The sequence below is a fragment of the Polyergus mexicanus genome, unplaced genomic scaffold, assembly GCF_030449975.1.
Source record: "Polyergus mexicanus isolate NDT 795.1 unplaced genomic scaffold, iyPolMexi1.0 SCAF_16, whole genome shotgun sequence".
In the NCBI taxonomy this organism is placed as follows: Eukaryota; Metazoa; Arthropoda; class Insecta; order Hymenoptera; family Formicidae; genus Polyergus; species Polyergus mexicanus.
The window spans coordinates 3,332,001-3,349,603 of NW_027223336.1; the positions used below are offsets into that span (position 1 = coordinate 3,332,001).

Here is a 17,603-nt window from a genome sequence, read left to right on the forward strand (position 1 = left end):
TCTGGATATGATCCGGTCTTGCGTAAGATCGTCCGAACATTATTTTCCTGCGCGCGCGATAAGTTTGCATCATTTTCCCGGGGGCGGGGAGGGGGGGGAGGGGATTTTTAAAGCGATCTTTTAAATTAAAATTAAAAAAAAATTTTTTTTAATTTTGATTTAATTTAATTTTTTTATTTTATCAATTTTTTTCATTAATCCACATTACACATTATTAGCGGGAGGGCAAATTGTTAAGTTGAACAAAGAGTCGAATCATCGGAGAAAAGTAAATTCTTCGAAGATTTCCGCCGCGCGATATATGCATAAATATCGCGGAGGGTAATAAACAAGACTTCTCGTTCTAATTACGCTCGCGAATCGTGGAATAATATGAGTGATTATATAAACCGTTAATTCATTCTTATTCACGCGCTTCCGTATGTCCGTTCCTTCGTTCAACCTCTAATTCGCGCGAGAAAGAAAGAGGAGAGACAGACAGAGAGAAAGAAAGAAAATATTACCTCAACCGTGAACGATTTAGAATCATTACGGTAAATAATAACGCGGAACGTTTTCGGTCGCGCGATGCGGTTGCGCCAATTTTTAAAGCGTTTTTTTTTTAAATTTGAATTAAAATTTTTCTTTTGTTTTTTTTAAATTTTAATTTAATTTAATTTTTTATTTTTATCTTATTAATTTTTTTTTCGTGTATTCTCGTTTTCCGAAACGAGATGATGCATAATTCCGATCTATAGAAATGATGAGAATAGAATATAAATATATGTTGTGCATGTGTGTGTGTGGATTACTCTTGTAAATACGATTTGTAATGTAAATTAAGCGCGATTAACACCGCCGTACCGTGAAATTAATTCGTTCCGCGAAATTCGCAGACAACGCGTTCATGGGTCTTTTTTTTGGGGGGGAGGGGTGGGGAACAATGCAGAATTATCATTCGGATCGTTCGTAATAGATGAGCTGTTTTGTGGGTCGCGGATGAAACCGAGTACGCGCGCCTTCGTGCCGTACATAAGGTAAATCGGGCGATGCTGTGTGTACGAACACGACTCGGCGTGATGTAACGTCGTAAAAACGCGCGAATTTGTTTATTCTTCTCTTGTTGGTTCAAGAATTGGCGAGGTCGACACGCGGAATGCTCGGCGCGAGCTAACCTTGCTAAGGACATACGTTTGTTTGTTGCGTTAGCAAGGATCTGCTCGCTAATTCAATTATTCCAGACATTTCTGTGTGTTGTGTAATTATATCAAATTACGAAACACTAGATGAAATATTAAAAATAGTATTAAATTTTATCAATAATTATCAATAATATATAAACAGGTGATATCCTTTTTTAATATTTTGTACGTAGTTAGTGAAATTTGTATCCCATCGTAATTACATAAATTCCCTTCGTCTATCCTGTGTCGCGCACAAAAATACACATTGCAAGGGCTCAATCGGAGCACAATTTAACGAAGCCACACCTAAACGCACCGTCACTATTATCACAACTTACTACAATCACCACCGTTGTGAAGAAATTTCAAATTTTCACGCGAGAGAAACGGCGCCCACAGAACACTTTTCCCGATATCTCCTTCGTTGACCCGCTACGCCACGATCATCACATTATCGCTCTCCCGCTGATAAAGAACTTCGGTCGTGATCGCGGGTCTTCGCGAGGGTCCAAGAACCCGAGGGGCTACTCGCGGAACGAGTCTGCCGAAAAACGTGGCACGCGGGAGGAGAGAGAAAGAGAGAGAGAGAAAGAGAAAAAAAAAGACAGCGATCGGAACACACGGCGTGGCAACTGGCACTCGTGACACGCGGCGTGACGCACTGAGACGCGGTGCGCGCTCTTGTCGTTCGGTTTGTCTCGGCTCAGCTCGGCTCGGCTTGTCTCTCCATCCGGTCGGCGAGATACGACGGCCCGAAAGCGAGTTCTCGCTCGCGCGACGACGACGACACGACCGGACTGCCGCTCCGCGACGCCGGCAACCGGCGAAAGCGAGCGGTGGCGCGGCCAACGTTCGTGACTCACGAAGCAACCACAGCCACAGCCGTTCGGAGCGCCTACTACCGTACGTACGACGAGCTCCGATAGTGTAAGTGCCGATAGCAGTGCCGTGCGCGCCACTGACGCCGCCCGGCTTCCTTCATTTCTGCACGATTCGACAGAATTGAAAAGACTAAATTTAAATATTGTATAATATTATTGTAAGACACCGATTTTTTAACCAGACAGAGTAGTATAAGTTTTTTATATATATATATATTTTTTTTTTTTTCAGATATGTTTTAAAAAAGTATAATTTTTCCTTCTTTTTGAATAAAGAATATTGAAATGCTAATATGTTTTATATTATTGTATCACAATAAAATTTCGATATTTTTCGATTTATATCTAGAAGAGAAAATATTTTGCGATATAAAAATTATAATGATTAGACAACATGTTGAGCTAATTTTGCTCTAATGTTTCAAGTGCGTGGCTGATATCTCGAGTTGCATGTAAGTGTTATCTCGTGTTTTATATCTGAGTACGTCTCGCGATATTTATGATGTATTGACTCATTGTTTTAATCAACTTTTACGAGACTTGTTTCAGGACATAAATATCGGTGTTAATAAATCGATATAAATGTAATTTTAAATTTTATCTCATTTATAATTTGAATTGTTCCGGATTTTAAAATCCAAATTCGCGAATGACAAAATAAACACCCGTCTCGACAAAATCACAAATTCGTCAACTTGCAACGCCATTTGCAAAATCCTCGCGCGTTGGCGGAGAAAAGTAAAAGAGAAAACTCTGCGCGAGTACGATCGACGACTACGTTCGCGTTCGCGATCTCGATCTCCCTCGTGCGAAAAATTGATCACCATGTGCGCATTCGATTTTTCCAGCCAGTTCGCAGCCCGATCTGCATTCGCGATGCAGCAAGCTGCAACGATCGCGTGTGGAAAAAGTCGAGAACCGGAGCGAGAGGAACGCGCGCGCGGATCACGTTCTCGAGATCGCCAAGATTCGCTCGAGATCGTTCCCGTAAGTAAGTCTCCCCCTTTGGATCGACGAACACACTCTTACCGGCTGACCTCGGGCCCGGGAAGACTGGCGGAAGACTGATCGCCGAGAGCTGGGAACTTCTTCGGGCCCCGCTCGCGTTATCCCGGCAGTTGCGCGATCGCGACCTTCGTACTCCCCCGCTCTGGGATCGATCGATCGATCGATCGATCGATCGGAACGGGAGCCGATCGTGAAACGAATCGCCGATTCACGAATAACGGGACAGAATAACGAAAAAAAAAAGAATAATTACAACGCTAGTATTTTTTCACGTTATTGTTACGTCATGCAATTTTATCATCGCTCTTCGCCGTCACCAGTCAATTTTAATTACAAATATAATTTAATTACGAATTATTGTCTTTAAGTATCCGCGCGAAACTTTTGTTGTGTCGGAAAAAATCTTGCAATAATTTCTGAAACGGGCTCGAGAATTCTTGGCACGTAAATATCTCGGGTTCGAGATAAATAGAATTCAAGGATTATCCCGGGGGAAAAAAAAAATGTATCTGCCTTTAATTATAAAACGATGAATTAAAAGGGGATGTGCTTTCTCGTAACGGATTCTTTTATTCCTCTCTTGTGCGAGGATATATTGTCTATCTGGCGTTAAATTATCGCGCAAACTTTTTTTTTTTTTTTTTTTTAAAGCAAGTCTTGGACGTTTTTGCTGATCAGTAAAATCCGATAAAGTTCGAAAACGTAGATTATGAATTGACGTGGAACGAATCGATTTTAGATTCAGAAACCGTTGAAACGCAAGGAGGTGTAACTATTTGGCAGATATCTCTATCGTTACGCTTAGAAAAGTACAAAGAAAGAAATAACGTTTCTCTCTTTACAATTCAAAGTTCAACGACTCTATCGAGCAATATGGATATCCGGATATAAATAAATATAAAAAAGAATAACCGTAAAAATTGACTGATTTTAATCGATATTATTTATTAACACGTGGTAGCGATATACGAATCTTCATTTCACAGGACAATAAAACGATTGATTAATTGCATTCCGTCACGTTGATCGCGTGCCCGTAAAATTCTCGAGCTAATTCAGCCGGATTTTTTTTTTTCAAGAAGCTGATTAGAGGAAAAGGCGCGTCGAACGTTTCCTTTTGGCGGATGGCGAGTAAATATACGATAAGATTCGCCAGGAAACTGGCAACTTGGGATTCGCTGAACCATGGAAAAGGCAGAGAGAAAGAGAGAACACGGCGGAAGCATACAGTTACAAGGATTATTGGCCGTCGTCGCTTTTTATTACTTTTTCCGCGTGGTGGACCACCCGTGGTATACGCGTTGATTAGCTTCTCTCATCTCAGAGATCTCGAAGAAGGTTCAGAACGCAGAAGGCTAATATCCTCGATTTGCAAAGATAATTTTTTTTTTTTTTTTTCCCCTGGCAGAAACGCTCGCCAACGATCTATGTTATTTTTCCCTTTTTATAATTGTTTTATTTTTCTCATATAATTTTTTTTCAATTATTTACTAAAGCATTTAATTAAAAGATTCATTTTTAGAGCAGAAATGATCGAAAATGTAAAATTTTTATATAATTAAATAACGCGAAAAATATAAAACTCGAGTTGATTAGGTTTATGGTTTACTAGCTTCGTTTTATACGAAAATCTCGAGAATATTGCGTTTATTCGCGAGGATTAATTGCACTGTTTATCGTCGGCAATTACGAAATTCGTAGCGACGCAGGTTCCTGCTATTGTAAGTGATTTTATCGGGGCCACCGTGACTTCGAGCCGATGACTAAGGCCGAAATAATTGGAGCGCAAAACTCGCGTGTTTTTCCAATCGTCGATATCGCTTTTCAAAGACGCGATAGAAAAACCTGCACAGTTTTCACCTAAATCGCTAGCATCCTTCAGCGGAATATTATATCAACCTGAGTGTAGTATATCACACGCGATATTTAGCGAAATGTGCAACTGTGAGATAAAAGATAAAAATCTAAAAATGTAAATAAGATAAGAAAATGTAGATAAGATACAAATACAAGCTTAGATACAGGTATATACTTTCATGCACGGCAAGCGTATTCTTTACACGTAGATCTATTCAGCTCGATTCCTTTAATAACGATTCCCTCGGCAGATTGCAAGCGAAGCGTTAACGTCGATGAACCTCTCTATCTCTCTCTATCTCTCATTTCTACAATCTTCACGATCAGACCGTAGAATCAAGGGGATCTTATGAAACTATATACGACAAGTGGCGAAGCAGACGCGTCGAGTGATATCGCAGGTATCGTAAACGGCGTATAGCCGTTCTTGATTTATACAAATCATTTACTTCAAAAGAGATATGTAAATCGAAGAGGGTTTGAAGGTATACAATTCAAATACATCAACATTAATAGTATTTTACGAATTCGACGTAACAATCACATTCAGTTGAAATATATATGATATTTCTCACGGACTACATACACATTTAATACAAGAGATCCAACCGAAATAGATATTTCTATAGATATGTAGGTTCATTAAATTGTCACGTAGCTGAAAATCACGTTGGTAATTGACTTTTTCAGTGGTAAATGGATCTTTTTTTCGACGATCATCATCTGTTGCGACGCCAATGATATCACTCAGGAATCAACCGGCTATCGAATCGTGGGAACAATTATCGCGCGATATGGTTCGCGTTATAAAGGATCGCGTGAGATTCTTCGGCCGGTGCTGCCTCCTCCTTTCCGACTTCCGTCCGCGTACAGTAAACGAGTTTTACATTCCGGCGCGTCCAAAGGGTTTCACGCGGCGCAATTATCTTCGTATCAGGCCGAGTATCGAGTTTGCATCGCCGAGTGAATCACAGGAAAGAGAGAGAGAGAGAGAGAGAGAGAGAGAGAGAGAGAGAGAGAAAGAAGAAACAAAAAAGAACAGAGAGCCGTATAAATAGAGGGCTGAATAGAGATCTTAATAATACATCGATATTCCCCGAAGGCTATTTCAGAAATGAAAAAATAAAATCACGCAAAGATTAGGAAAAAAAAAAAAAAAATTAAAAAATGCTAAAAATATTTTAAAAAATAATAAAAATATTAATTCTCCTATCTTATGTCTCTGTCAATAATTTATTGTATAATTCATACGTGGCGAGCTCATAAGAGGAAGAAATTCCGTCCTGTTCTTTTAATGGCAAGCAAAATGCTGATGACGGTCTTCGCCGCTTATGGCAATGCTGTTTGCCGACAGATGGCGGCACTTACTTAGATAATGACTGCAGTCACTAAAGACGCAATTAAAGTACGTACAGACAATTATATACTGTGTTATTCTCGTCATTTGTCTTATATAATTTAACATCAATTATTCGACCTAATTTTATCTCATTTTTTAATAATAAATTACATTAGTAATTAAATTTTAATTTGTACAATACATATACATACATACACACACACACACACACACACACACACACACACACACACACACACACACACACACACACACACACATATATAGAATGTCAAATAATAATCGTTACAGTAATGAATGAAAAATTAATTTAAAAAAATAGGCCAATCTACAAGCCACAATACAAGCGCGCGGCGAGAAGAGACAGCCCATTGTTATGTGGTTATTATTAAGCGTCGGGATTATTAATAATCAAGCATTTAATTATGTATTATGTCTATCAACCCCACGTTACAATAGGATATCTTTTCTCGCTGCGCATTTATATTTGCCCATATATATTGGCCAATTTTTTGAAATTAATTTCTCATTAATTATTGCGAGAATCGCAAAACGAACCGTCCATTTAATTCGCTCTACTTGCACACAAGAGGTGATATGATTATTACCGGACACCCTATATATATATATATAGAAAAAGCGTCAGATTTAAAATTATTAAGAAACATTTTCTCGCGACACGAATATGTCTGTCGAGTTTTCACAGTCTATTCGGAAATGTCATTTACAAATAATAGACTTTTGTCTCCGCGGAGGAGAAATAGACAATGGATGGAAACATAAAAAAAAAGCGAGGTTTCCCGCGGGATACTTTCTCGTTATTATTTTCTTCACCTTAGTGCTATGAAAATGCACTCGATGTTCTTAAAATAAGTAACTTATAGATTCCTCGTGAAAGTGTACGCTCTACCACTTAAGCTTAACCAAATTACATAAGCGACTGCAGATACGCATTTACTTTTTCTCGTCGAATGAAACGTGAGGTAGAAAGCGCAAAAAGATGTAATCGAATTTACATCCTCGTTATTATATCTCATTAAAAAATATCACGTATCAAAGATAATTTCCAACTTCGAAAGCGTATTCCTTCTCTCTCTCTCTCTCTCTCTCTCTCTCTCTCTCATGCAAATTTTTGCTTTAAGAAAATCCGCTTTTTCAAAGAAATAAAGAAAAAGAGAAAAACATTACGTAATGTTAAATATAAAAGATAAAAACACTAGTTACCGCATCTTAAAAACTGTAGAATTCTATCTCGTTAAATAAATATGTACGTTACACATGTAATTTAATTTAAATAAAATATTTAAAAAATATATATATAATATAGTAAAAGATTTAGAGAATAAAAGTACACTCGGCAAAAAATCGTATCAACTTTTTCGGTTGCATAATAGAATTGCCGCTCAGTTCGAACGGTGAGTCATACCGATTGTAACGGTACTTTACCGGTGCGATTAACGCGGGCGTTTCCGCGGAACCAGTCGATAATTATGCTCTCGCGGTCTTTTGCACCCAAATGCATAATTATGAGGCAACGGCGAAAGTAGTATCGGCGCGCACGTGATTAAATCTATATATTGTTGAGCTCCTGGGAAAGGACGGTGATGATAGAAAAGTGTGCTTATGAAACTTATAAATATTACATATGCCGGGACGATACATTACACGATCGCGTTACGTCGTTATCCCTCTTGTCTCGTGACCGTGCACGGTTGACCTCGTGCAAGCAAGCATGCGGCGAGTTCGAGAGGTTGATGAGCCCGCAATGAACTTTTCGGCCCCTATCTAAAGTTCGCCGCTTCGTACAATACGTACACGCTGTGCGTGTAATTTTTGCATAAAATTTAGAATAGACTGATGTATAAAATTTGTAATAATAAAATACATTTAAAAATAAAAATCTTTGCAAGTAATATTATTATCAATTTTTTTTTATCAAATAACGTAGTTTCTTAATATAATTTAAAATGTTGCGAAACAAGACGGGGGTTGAAATATTTTTACTCGCTAATTCTCAATTTGCGAACGAGGGCAAGCTGTAAGCGTACGTTGTTGCCGGTTGATTTGTTACAGGGAACGAGAATAGTTTATAGCGATCGATATGTTATCGAGAGAGATGGAGGAACGTCTTTCACGGTATGTGAATTCTTCCAAAGATTACGCTCCCATTGATCCTTAGAGCGGCGATTATTGGCAGACCGGGACTTCTCGAAGCGAGAAAACTTGACGCGGGGATGCGGTTTCGCGACCCACGCGCGATGGATGCGACTTTCCCACACGTTAGACGCGATTAGCATCGGCGCGTTTCTAATAACGGGCAGCGTTATTAGAAATCCTTAAAGAAGGAGAGCGCTAAAAGGATTTCTCTCTTAAGTGCGTGCTACATACATAAAGCGAACTCGTTTTTCCGAACGAATCGGACAAAGAATCACGCACGACACATTTGCATGCACACGTTGCAGCGACTTTACATACACGCGCATATACATATGCATATTAAATTCGCGTCAATTGCAAATGATGTATCACGGCAAGCATAATTAAAAAGATAAGCAGCGTAACAGCGTAGGAAACCTCAGATATTTATTTCAGAAGAGGTATAATCGAAAACATTAAAACATTCATTTACTCAACTATTTTCGAACATTTTAAATATTTTCTTATCCGACAACTTTTTTTTTTATTTTCAAATTATATTCTATTAAATGAAACGAGAAGCTAGAATTAAAAATTTGTCACGACGCAGCCCTACACGAATATTTTACTTTTTGCTCACTCCGTTGCGCTATTTAATCACGAAATAACGCGGCCTTCACACTCGCCATCATATTTTGGCATATTTATTTCCTTCCGTGACGAATGTATTTGTATTCGCGCGAGTACGTTCTTCATGGAGCGAATAATTATCGCTGTTTCGAGGTACGCGCTCACGCGTGTATCAGAATTATCCTGGAATAAAATAGGATCATAAGAACGTTTGCGGGAACGGCCGCCGTTAACACGTTCGTGTTACGAAGTAATATCGTGAAAAAGTTGGGAGAGTAAATCTCTCGATTTTCGTATCGCGATTGCGAAACGTCAATTTAAATTTAAGTGATTGAAGAGCGTTCTCCCCTGGCCGATTCGCAAGTAGATCGTCAAGGAAAATCAATTCTCTCTCTAATTCTCTTTGACGGTGTGAACCACTTCGGAAAAACTCGCATCTGCCGTAAGCAATTTACGAGACTATCGACTCGCAATTTCCTCTCCTCGTTACTCGTAACCTATGACAGACACTTAAATGTGCTCAACCCAATGTAGAATGTACGATAGAATGTACCACGATCAACCGCGAGAGACGATTGATTGGTTATAGAATAATTTTTAAGAAACAAAAAAAAAACACAATTGTTACTCGTATAAATATATATATATATATATATATATATATATATTGTATATGTATAGTTAGAGAACACTCTTGTCGTAACTAGAGCCTCAGGCTCAATAGCTATTTAGCGACATAATTGCCCTCCCATCATCAACCAAACAATTACATGCCGATGCAAACAACTGCAACGTAAATGGCGTAATTAATGCCGGCTTCGAATATCTAGATAATGAGCAAATTGTCTCTAAATTATCAGCCGAATTAGAAATGCACGTTTCTGAATAATTATTCACACAATATACAACATGTAAAGGAAAGAATACACTTTGCAAGCCTATTCTATGCCACTTAATATCATTCTACGACGATATTGACGAAAAATATATGGATGCGTGTGGTATCGAAGATAAGAAAATTAAAGAAGTAAGATATTATTTTTACCATGCGTATAATCTTTTTTAAGAACGCTGCCCCGATTTCGAAATATCCCTATCCTTCTATTTCTCTTTTTCTTAATGTTTCTGGTTCAAATAGCGCGGGATAATATAAGCATGTTTTCAAAGCTGAGAAGCTGAATTTACCACGAATACGAACTCGCAATGCAAATATCTCTCGATGAAATAACATTTCCATTTAATTATGCAGTTGACAATCCAATCGAACCCGATCACTATATATTACACCGGTGGTATTTATTGATTCGTTGCCAGTACTGATATCAATCGCGTTTGTTTGAGACAGCTCGAGAAAGTCTAAATAGTAGATTTGTTATTTTCGCATTTCTTGCTTGCGCGAAATTAATTATGGAAGTGTCTCGTAGCGCACAATCGTCATCGGCGAATGAAAAATTTCCATTCAAGCGTCTCAACAATTGATTAACGATATATCATGTGATGCTATCTAAGTTTCTTTATCTATGTTTATCGCTTTACAAATGCGCGCGACAACACGCGATTGACGTTACGGATGGTGCGAGAAATGGTTTTCTGTTTCGCGAAATTGTCCGCTTTCGAGGGACAAATTATCTCGTTCGTACATCATTCTTTTGTGTCACAAATCAGTATAAATTCAATATATCTTAAGACATAATTAAGCGACTATATGACATATTGCTAACACTAAAACGATAATAAATTAATAAATAGTAAGAAAATTAAAATAGAAAGTGGATCCGATGGATATTTTAATCGATGCTCGATTATAAAAATTTAAGTTAAGATTGACAGAGACAATGTGAATAAAATAGTAGAGAATATTTTTTTCGCGTAAAAAAAAAAAAAAAAAATTAATTTGCCCTATTTGAAGAAAACGGATTCACGGCAATGGGACGATTACCGCAGTCAGTCAACTGCCAATGAATTTAGCAAGAATCTATTCCGCATCGGTGCCTCCCGTTTCACTCGTATCGGCGCGATAAATCTTGCCATTCATCGCGCGAGTACGGACCCGCATCGAAAACCCGTACAAAATTCGGGTCAGTATCTTTCGAGGGGATCCTGCTTTCGGAGAGACTACGGGCGTGCACGTGCCGCAAAATGACGAAATTTATCGATCGTAAATATATGACTCGATCTTTTACGCGCTCTTTACAAGAAGGTCGCGCGCATGAGATCGATTTCGACCTATTTTCAACGACGTATCTCGTTGCGTCGGGTACACGTGTCGGGTACACAAATTATCTCGGCTCGAGATTGGCCAATGAATTTTTTCATCGAGCACTCTCACGAGCGAGAATAATAATTTTCTTTTCCCGATTCGTTTTCGTATCTCTTTCCAGCATGGTAGACAATTTTATTCTTGCTTCTTGTGATAGTATCGCGCCTTACCGCAATATTTTTTTCGCTATACAATAATCTCGCGCACTTGAATATAATATAACGATGCATGCTTTAAAAAGATTTTCATGTAACAGCGTTTTTCCACGTTTTGTATTAAAGAACACGATTACATGTGGTTCCGTTATAATCGCTTTAGCTTTGAAATATAATATTCACTCGTAATGTGCTGCAGAAGTTATAGATATTTCGCAAAATGAGGAAAACCGGTTTTGCCTTTCGCAATGTCGAAGCAAAAATCGCAAAAACTTTATACGATGATCAATTTTTCTTTTCAGATATTTATATTTCTATCTTTATAAAAACATAACATTTTTATAAACACATAAGTATATATATATATATAAAATTATCTTATTGTATTTAATACAATAACACAGAATGATTCACGAAGAATATATCACTGTGACATACATAAGCTTATTATGCTTATTTATGCTGACAATCCTTATAATCAACAGCGATAAACTTCCACATAAGGTGATAAAAAATAATTTAATAAAAAAAATGTGTATGTAGCATTCTGATGTATAAACGAGCCATAAATCGTGCGCTAATTAAAACGCTATAAAAGCTTCTTTAGACAGGCACCTCCTTATCGGCCAGCATGTACAGTAAATAAAATGCTTCCGTGCATTTCTCTCATCACGTGCTTCGAGATAATAGAAATATGATTGTACAATGATTGTGCTTAGCAATAAATTTAAATAGAGAGTCGGACTATTTTAAGATTCTAACTTCTTCCACATATCAACCGCAACAGTTTCTTCACAAATTGCTTTCCTCTCGACAGTATTTATTATTCTCATGTCAGTATAAATATTGAAATAGATTTATATAAACAAAATTTACTATTATTATATATATTAAAAACTTTGAAAAATATAGCATATAAAAAATTACTTTAAAATAAAGTTATTCTCTATATGTATTTAATATTTTCTCTTTAATCTATGCTTTTAGGAATTAAAGCAGTAAAAATTACAGGATAAAATGTCCAGAAGAAGATATCAAAATGTCAAGTTTTATATTTATATTCGTTATAAGTGATTATTATAATATATCGATAAATATCGTGTCATTTCATTAAGAAGGAAACTCGATACGCTCTATATTTGTTGATGCTCATGAATAACATAAATCAATCTTTTTCTCAAGTCGCTTTTTGCCGTCTTGAGGAGGCATCTTGCTGCTTGTCACGCGCCGACGTCTTTCGGTTTAAAATCCTGTCTGTATTTGCGCTCGTGGAGGATTTGTGAAGCATTTTCCACGGGACAGCTATAGCGACCGAGTAACGAATCGCCGTCAAACCGATAAAAATGGGAAATCGCCGACAAGCGATACATCCATTCATCACTATATTCTTTGGCCCAAGAAAATCCGCTACCGAAGAATCGCATCGATCAAGTGTAACGAGAGTTTCGCGGAAACCTAACTTTCTTTTTGTCATACCTCGATATAGTTCTTATACGTTTTCCGCTTCGTACGTTATTATCGATACCATTTGTAAGCTGAAACATAGTTATTTTTGGCACGCGCGAGTTATTTTTTGCGCGTATTTTTCACACTGCTAAGAAAGACGATAAATTACGAGGGAATCGATAAGAAGAATTTAAGAAATATAAAAGCTCATTAAGAAAAATAAATAGGTATGCCTAATTGCATTAATTAGGCTCGTATTGAACAAGCAGCGAACATAATTCATTCTTACATATGAATGATTAACTTTATCATCGCGTCATTACAAGGAAACTCTTCACTATTTTTGCAAATCATTTTCTCATTGTGTGCAAAATATTCATGGAATTGGTATCAACGTGTAACGTAAAATTTTCCTGTGTTCGCAAACTGAATCACCGAATCGGAATCTATATTTACGCGATCAAATTATTATTTTTATTACAATGTTGTTTATGCGATGCATATTTTCGAATCCTATATTAAACTTTGTAGACAGTAATTTTTTTTTTATGCACGATCGATGTTGCATACAAACGGCGAGTCAAGATTAAAAACTCTGTTACGAGACTAGGAATTTTACGAGGATTCACTTACGTGGACTGTTTATTGTTATTGCTTGCCGACAAAGATTAAATATTTTTTATTTGTCATCAGAAACTCGGATAAATTCGTATGACGTAACGCATTATCTTGGCAACGCCATGTCGTAAAACCAAGCGCGGGTTGACGTAAATACTTATCGAAACCATTTTGTCGTAATAAAAACGCGATACGAAATTTCGGTCGATTAATCATACTATTCATGTCGCGCGCGCAAGTGCGTAAATATTAACGGGCATGGTATTTTCCACTACATGAGATAAGTGGCGAGATAAGACGATTATATTATATCATATAAACAATGTGAATATCAATAATAGATATTTTATAGATTAAACGCTCGAGAATCATAAATTTTTGTGTCAAATCTATTATTTATACGCGTATAAAATTCAAAAGAAAAAAAAAAATTGAGTATAATATAAATATAAAATATTTTATTTTAAAAAAAGAAAGTATGCATTCTCAGCTACATTAATTATATATTTTGAGAATAAAAATTTTATATATAGTATATAATAGAAAACAGATATAAAATTTGCGGATATCTATTATTTATATAAAATATAATCCGGTATTTACGACAATTTCATCTTTATTGCTAATTAATTCTTACTCTATACGAATAATTTTTCAACGTAAAATAATATAAAGATTATATTGAAAGGTAAGAAGTTGTTAAGTCTATTACTTTCCGTGATAGGTTTTCATTTTAAATTCCTCTCGTATAAAATACTCGAGAGACTCGAGGTAAATGATGTTTCCGGGGAAATTAATATTCACAACATATCGCGTCCTATCGCTACACGCTCGTTTCGAGTATAATCGCTCGGGCAAATGGAGAGAGACTTTGGAGCACGAAATGTCGCATCTAAATTACAATGATGTATTTTCTATAGAGCAGTCGACTTTTATTAATTTTGCGATCTTAATGCAGATATCGACCAACGCAAAACCTATATAAAGTTCGACACATGACGAGTAAAATTAATACGTACACCGTCCACGATCGATAACACGCGAACACAAGTTATTTTTACACATCGGTCGCTTCAACCTATTGAATCAATAACCTTCGGTAGCCGGTATTATTATTAGAAATCTTGGGAGAACATGATCTAAATATAATTCGCGGCGTTCCAATTTGTATATTATATTTTTGCAAAACGGAAGCAAGGAGGAGCCATCGCGTGTCCGTCGTCATGTTTCAATGCCCGATGAACTTTTGAAATGCGAAAGAGATGTTCGCCTTTCTCGCCTTTCGTCTCCGATTAATATGTCAATCTCCGATTAATATTAATATTTTCTCTGTCGTTAATTTTGAAATAATTATTTTCTCACTGTCCCAACCAGCTAGCTTTACATTTTTTATTCAAAACATCCGAATGTCTCGAATAATTCCTAACAAATTCGCGTACAGTGCACGCTGGGGGAGCTTGAATTATTTGATAAATGTGGCCTTGATGAAACTCCCATCCAATGTTGGTACAAATCCGGCCTAAGCGCATGCCGACGTATATATGTATGATATCCCTCGACTGCTATCTCGCGGAAGTGAATCGTTTAAAGTATATTCTCGACTCGTTGTAGGAGCAACAGCAACGTTCGAGAGTTTGCGCAAAAATCTTTACCACGGCAAAGAATTGCAATAATTTTCTGTAATGGACCGATAAATTAACTGTTTCCTAATAACTCAATCAACGTTAGTCTCGCATTAGCATCATTTTCGTTCGTGAATGTGAAAGATAAGCTGTCAGACGATACTGAGAACGTCTGTACATCACTCATTTTCTTCGCCTAACTTTAATATACTAAAAATCATTTCAAATATCGTTAATATTAATTAACTTTACACGTAACTCGCGCATAATAATCATGACTAATAACTATATAAACCATCTTGTCAGATGAATACATTAACATTAATATAAACGATAATACGTATTATACATATTGTTTATTGTCTCCTTTTTCCAATTTGCTCAATTAGCAATCATGTTTTTAATTATATACTTTAGAAAATACATGAACATTTTCTAAACGCGTTATAAGTCGCGATCATCGTTTCTTCGTCACCTTATGAATAAATTCCAAGGCTGGAGTACTATGCAAATGAATACCATGCAAATTTAATGGCGGTTTAGCGACGCGATTCCTGATTTAATAGAATAAAAAGAGAATCTGCTACAACTGCGAGAATCTTTTGAATTTTTTACAAATCGTTCTTACATTCGCATGTAAGTATTCAACGATCCGCGGGATTAATCGTCAGCGAAAGCTTAATTTCGGCAAATGGGAAATTGGGCGATTTGTTGTCCCTAATAAATTATCGAAGCGAGTTTGCGCGGACGAAAATAACGAAAGCGGTTAAAAATATCGAGAGTGCCCGAGGCGCGGTTTGTTTGCGATTGTTCGCGAATACGTCACGCTATTCATGCACAAACAGTAGACACTATCTTCGTACATAGGAATTGATACGATTCAATCCATCGCTGATTATTTTGCCTCCGCCGGTGTAAAAACATTTCGCGCACGACCTAATAAAACTCGATACCGCTGATATTTTTCGACGCGCTGCTATCATTCTCCATCTAACGGGGGAAAAAAAATCGCAAACACATCCGTTCTGTCGCGACGGAGGCTCTCATTTCCATCCTTTCAGAAGCAGACACGCGTTAAACGCACAACATGCGTCACGCGATTCTCCCTCTTCCTTCTCACCCCCCTCCCTCTCTTTCTCTTTTCCTCGATACTGTTCGAGATGAAAGAAAAACACGATTGCGAGCACCCGGTATTTTCTGCACTCTGAAAATAACGGGGGGTCTCGACGTGTCACGTACACAGGAAACCGAGCACACTCTTGGCGCCGGTTTAACTCGCGCAAGATTACGATAGATCGGTACGGGGCGTCTATGCGTTAACAATGAAGGGTAGGGACCCTTTTAATAGATAATATATATAATAAAATACTGATTACGAATATGTGTGGATAAAGATAAAATGTTCAAATATTTCCTTTATCCCAAGAACAAAACTGTGATGATAAAATTAATTTCACAAGTCAAGAGAATCTAAATTTAAATTAAAAAATTATATTTTTATCGTATAAGATAAAAATATTATTGTTTTTTTAATCACAAGCGATAATAATATATGTTATAGTGTCATTAATCCTTTTTACTGATATATCTAATAAAAATTTAAACATCAGAATTTTTCGTGTAATATGATATATATTCAATCTAAGTATAAAAAATATAACATTCTTTTTGCACAGACATCGTAAATTAAGAAGTTTGAATTAATCCCCTTCGTTGCAAGACAGTAACATATTTTACGTCTTACAGACCATTAAATAGACAAAGCGCAGTAAAGGTTTCTTATATCTCCATTAGACTGCAGCACGTACAGGAGCCAGAATTATAGTAGATAATAAAAAAAAAATATCCCAGAAACTTCTCTTTTAAATTTCATTCATAATTATAGAAATTAATACAAGATTATTATAGCGATAAGATAAATATTTCCAATTATATATCAATACGACTATTAAAAAATTTGAAAGATCCAAAAATTTAAAAGCTAGTAACACAAGCGACGATAATTTTGTAACACCACATGTAAAGTCCTTTGAGTATACATTAACTATGTCAGCAGTAATAAAGGAATTTGTAACGTGAGAACAGGTCCTTCAGACATTCCATTATTTGTATTAGCAACAAGCCGCGACTATAGAGTAATTTTAATGACATAATGTACGTGCGAGTGCTATGGGAGATACAAATTACGACCTTAGAAATTTATAATAAAACCTTCCACACATTTCCATATGTATAAATAATAAGAACATTAATTTAATAAATCTAATAAAAAGTTTTTAAAACACAGAGTAACGGATGCCAAGTCCAACCGTTACGCTTGACCTTTCTGGATAATACTTGTAGTATTTCAAGGTTTGCGGGAGAAAGATTTATAGAACTCGAGAATCTCGAGGAAGCGAGAATAAAATTAGACTTACACGAATACATACGTCGAGATAAAAAAAAATGGTACAGGGGATAATCAATA

The 17,603-nt window shown here is 36.6% G+C and overlaps 1 protein-coding gene across 14 annotated transcripts in view; it reads right to left on the minus strand.

The window, feature by feature from the left end:
* LOC138940246 (serine/threonine-protein kinase MARK2) overlaps positions 1 to 17,603 on the minus strand; it is a 69,678-nt gene that overhangs the window by 39,724 nt on the left and 12,351 nt on the right. For 3 of the 14 annotated variants that reach the window (XM_070308929.1, XM_070308931.1, XM_070308932.1), the window contains exon 1: positions 1,385 to 2,232. The exons of 3 other annotated variants lie outside the window; for them this stretch is intronic. The gene's annotated coding sequence lies outside the window, so the exon portion shown is untranslated. Of the gene's footprint in view, positions 1 to 1,384; positions 2,233 to 17,603 lie in introns of those variants that run through there. 8 more of the 14 variants (XM_070308924.1, XM_070308919.1, XM_070308926.1 and 5 more) reach the window with 4 other exon arrangements.